The 5867-nt window shown below is 42.6% G+C and overlaps 1 non-coding gene across 1 annotated transcript; it reads right to left on the bottom strand.

Moving 5' to 3' along the window:
* Positions 1 to 1677: 1677 nt before the first annotated feature.
* LOC112423448 (U6 spliceosomal RNA) lies at positions 1678 to 1786 on the bottom strand. Its single transcript, XR_003013930.1, has one exon. It is a non-coding gene; the product is annotated as a U6 spliceosomal RNA (small nuclear RNA).
* Between the last annotated feature and the right edge of the window lie 4081 nt (positions 1787 to 5867).

The following is a 5867-nucleotide window of genomic DNA, read 5'->3' as shown; positions in this document are numbered from 1 at the left end:
GACTCAAATTCCTTCCTTTTGCCATTAAAATTTTAGTAGTCGACTGGCCTTGGGCACCTCTGATCTTGAATAATCTTTGACATCTTACAGTAAATGAAAACATTGCTTGCCTAAATATGATTCCAATATATATATTTAAGATTGAGGATTTCTGGGTCACTGTTTTCTTTCTTTCCTGAACTGCAGAGAAACTGTTGGCTACCTCTGTACAGCTTTTGGGTGAGGAAAGTGTAACTTAGAGCCGTCCTCAAAACGAATCATCTTTGGATGGTAATGATTTTCCAAGGGGAGATTTTAATTCAGTTCATTCTGGGTGCCAGTATCAGGATGAGATTTTCAGAGTTCACCCAGAGCAATCATTTATAACAATACCGGTAGAGCATTTAAGTCAGCTTATCTTTCTGTGGCCTTCCATTGCCCTCAAAATAAAATCCAAACTTCTTAACAACGCTTTAAGGCCCTTTACAATCTATCCCTCTAGCCAATCCAGTGGTCCTCTGTCCTTGGGATCCTTGGGCACTTATCACTCCTGTTGAACTTGAGTCTGCAGTGTAACAGTTGCTTACACTCTATCTCCCTCAGTAAGTTGTGAGCACTGGATTCTCATTCCTGAGCATAAGGCATGGTGTTCTGTAGCAATCCATAAATATCTGATGAATGAATTAATGAATGAAAAGAATTCAGGCCAGATGCAGTGGCTCATGCCTGTAATCCCAGCTCTTTGGGAGACCGATATGAAAGCGTCACTTGAGGCCAGGAATTTGAGACCAGCCTGGCCAACATGGTGAAATCCCATCTCTAGTACAAATACAAAAATTAGCTGGGTGTGGTGGCACATGCCTGTAATCCCAGCTACTTCTGGAGGCTGAGGCACGAGAGTCACTTGAGCCTGGGGGGCAGAGGTTGCAGTGAGCTGAGACTGCACCACTGTACTCCAGCCTGGGTGACAAAGTGAGACTCTCTCTCAAAACAAACAAACAAATAAACAAAAAATGAAAGAGAAGAATTCATTGATGAATCCACACTATGGAATGAGCTATGAGTACTTTACTAGACAGTTAGCTTAAACAAATGTAGTAATATAAGTCTGCGAAGATCATTGGTCTACTATTAACTTGTTTTCCTCACTATGAAATCGGTAAGCCCTTCAGTGGAGAGAGGCCAGAAGAATTCATTCTGCCCTGGCTCCATGTACCCTGACAAATTTTCTTTTTTGGCCCTAGTATTGCATTGTCCCAAAGCCTCTTGTCAATGCTTCACTCCTCTGAATCCCACACTTGTGTGCACTGGAATGGGTTCTTTCCTTTATGAGAATTTTAATAGAAATTTTTAAGACTTCTCAGTCTATCTGAATGAAGTCGTACAAAGTTTACAGTTTAAGGATGATCCTATTTCAATGACCTGGACTCTTGGTGTTTTTAATTTGCTATTGCTATTGTAAGACCTCTGTGTTGCCTGACCTTGAAGAAGCCTGATTTCCTTTATTGTGCCTTCTGCAGAAAGCAGAGTTCTGCTGCCTCTTCCTGGGGCATTGTTTTCTCTGTTCCATTCTGTCTCAGCTTTATGCAGGAGCATTGGCAGATATAATCAAAACCACCACCACCACCACAACCCCTATGCTAAGTATTCTATCCATATTTAATATTTTTATTTTCACTTAAACATTTTTTTTTGGTAAAAAATATGTAGTGCTTCATGAACTTGTGTGTCATCCTTCAGCAGGGGCCATGTTAATCATCTTCTCTTATCATTCCAATTTTAGTATATGTGCTGCCAAAGTGAGCACTCCATCCATGTTTATTCATGGAATCCTCACAACGCCTATGGAGTAGGTGCCGGAATTATAAACTTCTTTTTGCACATGAGGAAACTGAGGCATAGAAAGACCGATTTGCTCAAGGTCACATCTAGGGACCCTTGTGGTCTAGCCCCAGGACATTACACTCACCTAGATTTTTCTCGGGACCTCTGTGTGTTACACTAGCAAATATTCTGCATCCTCCACCATCCTCGCTGTAGCAGCCAGAGCTTTTTTATGTCATACTGACCTTCATGTGGACTTTATAGACAGAGCCATGAAAGCAAAATGCTTTCCTTTCATGTGGTCTTCATTTCTTCAGTCTGCCTTTCCTTCTTGCTCAGTCAGCCCTTGACCTTGTGCTGAGTGATCCGTGGGTATTCGGCACTTTTCCCAGTCATAAGAGAATCCTGCTGGAGGAAGGATGATGTGATAGTATGAAGCAGTGGGGGTTAAGTTTAGGGTGCGGCATGTTGGGGGGCCTGCTGGGAGAAATACAGTGAGAAAATGTCTGAGACCCTTTGGTAAAATATTGCAGAATCATGTAGGCTTTGTACCATCCGTCTCTATCACTGTTTAGAGTTTTCAAAAACAGAAACAGTTTTGTGAGCCAGGTGGGGTAGGAATTATCATTATTATTTATTTTTTTGCTGAAAACCGCAGCTCAGAAAGCAAAATGATTGGCTGTAGGTCATCCAGCTACTAAGCAGTGAAGCAGGCTTAGCACTTCTGTTTCCTTTCCCCACAGCGCCCTGTTTCTCTGTGATTGTACAAGCAGACAATGAACAAAAACTAACATCTTCTGTCTTCATAATTGAAACTTTTCTTTTGTTGCTTTCCCAGAAAACAAATGAAAAATGAACTTGGAGTCCCTGTTGACTGGCTTGGCTATTGTTACTACCTTTCCTCTCACTGACAAATTCTAGTGTGTTAGGGCGGTGATTGTGATGAGCAACTTCAGGGGGGCCAAAGCTCTGGTTGCTGGACCAGTGATCAAATCGTTTTCTCTGGAAATCCAGCTGACTCGTACATGAGTCTGGATTATTGAAGCCAACTGGCTAGTATGACTGCAACAATGTCACCTTATTGCTCTGTTCTTATTTCCATCTCTTTTCCAGGCTATGGGGAATTATTATATGCTGCTTGAAGTATAGTGAAGTAGGAAAAGAAAGATTGTTTTGAAATTTCCAAATGACTTAATTTACTTCCATCCTGCCATGGAACATTCCACCACGTGTTTGTGTGATATTCACTTTTACTTTCCCCTCTCCATCCTTCACCAGGTGTTATTGTTTTCAGCATAAGAATGTATTATTTTTATTTTTTTGAGACTAGAGTTTCACTCTTATCACCTAGGCTGTAGTGCAATGGCACGATCTTGGCTCATTGCAACCTCCGCTTCCCGGGTTCAAGCAGTTCTTCTGCCTCAGCCTCCCAAGTAGCTGGGACTACAGGCACCTGCCAGCGTGCCTGGCTAATTTTTGTATTTTTAGTAGAGACGGGGTTTCACCATATTGGCTAGACTGGTGTCGAACTCCTGACCTTAGGTGATCTGCCTGCCTCGGCCTCCCAAAGTGCTGGGATTACAAGCGTAAGCCACTGACCCTGGCCAGGAATGTATTATTTTTATATAAAATGGCCTGCAAAAAATTAACTCTGCTCTATTATTGTTATTATTACTATTTTTAACAGAGGGTCTCACTGTGTTAACCAGGTTAGAATGCAGTGGCACGATCTTGGCTCACTGCAACCTCTGCCTCCCGGGCTCATGCGATCTTCCCACCCCAGTCTCTCTAGTAGCTGAGACCACTTTTGTATGCCACTACTTTTGGCTAATTTTTTAAAGGTTTTTGTAGAGACAAGGTCACACTATATTGCCCAAGCTGGTCTTGAACTCCTGGGCTCAAATGATCCTCCCTTCTCGGCCTCCCAAAGTGCTGGGATTACAGGAGTGAGCTATTGTGCCCTGCCAACTCTGCTTTAATTGTAACTTAAGCCTCCAAAGTGGAATGAAGACTAAATGCCAAATTTGCTTTATAATAAGGGAGAAAAAAACACACCCAACTATAAGCAATCTTTACATTTCTTCTTCTATTCACTTGTATACATTATTTTACCTAAAGGAAAAGTTCTTTATATTCATTTTAATTCACTAAAACTTTGTTCCATGCCTATTTTTGGCTTTTTCCTGGTTAAGTCTCCAAACAATGAGACACAGTGTCCACCCTCACAGAGCTGACAGATTTTGAGAAATGAAAAAAACGTTGGTTTTCCAAAGATTCTCTGGAGGCAGAAACAGGATTGTGACACACACAGAATTGCAGGGCTTCTACGCACATCTCTTTTCAGTAGTGCTTTGCCAGCCCCCATGGTGTCTGTCCCTGTGCAGAAGTAGGTTGCTGGTCATCCGGATATTCTGACTCTGGAAAATGCTGCCATCTCCAGCTCTTTCTCTGGCTGGTCCAGCTCACTGCTCATTTGAGCCAACAGTATAATCCTGTTATACTCTCACACATTGATTACAAAGCAGAGGTACTTTGTGTTTTCCCTGCTTTATAGGAATGCTTCAAATTATAAATTGTAAAAAAAAATAAGTAGACAAATAAAAAAGCAAAATTCATTCACTTTTTATATTGCAACTCCCTTTTTTTTAGAATTCCCACTAGACTTTAAGTTTAAGTTAAGCTCCCTGAGGTCAGGGACTGGGTCTCTCTTATTTCCTCTCCTGCTGCCTATGCCCAGTGCAGAGCCTGGTCCATGTTATCCACTCAATAAATATTTTGCTAAATGCAAATGGATGACTCCATGACTCAGGCATGCATCTCTGTGAACGTGGCCAAGACAAGCTGAGTGGCAGACACCATGCTGTACTAAAAATTATCCCTTCTTCTGACACTGGCTGACTGTCCTTGGAATGTGTTAGTGTGACTTGGCCCTCTCTTCCCTCAGGATGAGTTCATTTCCCAGGAGGCTTCTCAGACCCTCATGTAAGTAGAACCTTGGCAGAGCCACCCTGGGGGCCCTCCAGACTTGGCCAGGTCCTGTCTGGATCCTGGAGTGAAGGCAGCCTGGGCTCAAGCCAGGGTTCAGCTACATAAACAATGACAGCTGGGATGTCAAATGGAAGGACAAGAACTAAGAGAGAGAAAAACAGTTACTTCTGACTGGGAATGTCAAGGAAGACATCGGGCAGGTGATCAGAGGAATGCACCAGCTGCAGGAGCAGAGTCACGGGGCACAGAGGAGCACCGTGTTCCTGGGGAGTGGTCAGAGGCCTGCTGTGGAGAATAACACTGGGAGACAAAAAAATAAAGATTGTTTGGGGACAGTTGTGGATTTTATTCTAGAGGTCAAGAGCAGCAATTTGGCCTGAGTTTGGGGAAGCATCACTATGAAAGATGGATTGAGGGGGAGAGTTGGAAAATTGCTTAAAAAGCTCCATCAATAATCCAAGGGAGAGTATTGAAGATAACCAAAGCCAGGGCAATGGGACTGCAAAGTCCCCTCCATTTGCCAGTATTTACTTATTTTTGTATCCACAACACTTCCAAACCCAGTGTCAGGCCCAGAATAAGTGGTCGGGAAGTATAGAAGACTGAGTAAATAAAGCACAAATAGAGAAGACATTGGAAATGTAGAATCAGTGAATCCATAGGTTGTGAGCATAGTGGGGTGGGTGAGGGGAAGGCAGAAAATGAAGATAAAATGAAGTTTTGGGTATTATGTCTATGTTGTTGGGACATTCCTACAGGAGTACAACAGAAAGCAGAAGCAGATGGTGTTTGAGAGGATTATGACAACATTTAATGAAGCCTTACTTGGTGGCAGGCATACCTCTAAATGCCTTCCATGTAGTAACTTATTTCATCCATATGATAACCTTATGCGGCAGATACCATTATTCTTTGACAGATGAGGACACCGAGGCACAGGCAGGTAAGGTAACCTCCTGAAGTCACACAGCTAACAAGTGACACAGCCAGAATTTGAATTTTTGTCTCTGTTGTATTGCAGATACCTGTGAAATGCCTGTGGTTAAATCTTGCAGGCCAAGGAAGACAGCCTGCAT

Source organism: Macaca nemestrina, chromosome 3 (genome assembly GCF_043159975.1).
Source record: "Macaca nemestrina isolate mMacNem1 chromosome 3, mMacNem.hap1, whole genome shotgun sequence".
Lineage (NCBI taxonomy): Eukaryota > Metazoa > Chordata > Mammalia > Primates > Cercopithecidae > Macaca > Macaca nemestrina.
This window is presented reverse-complemented; position numbering and strand designations above follow the sequence as displayed.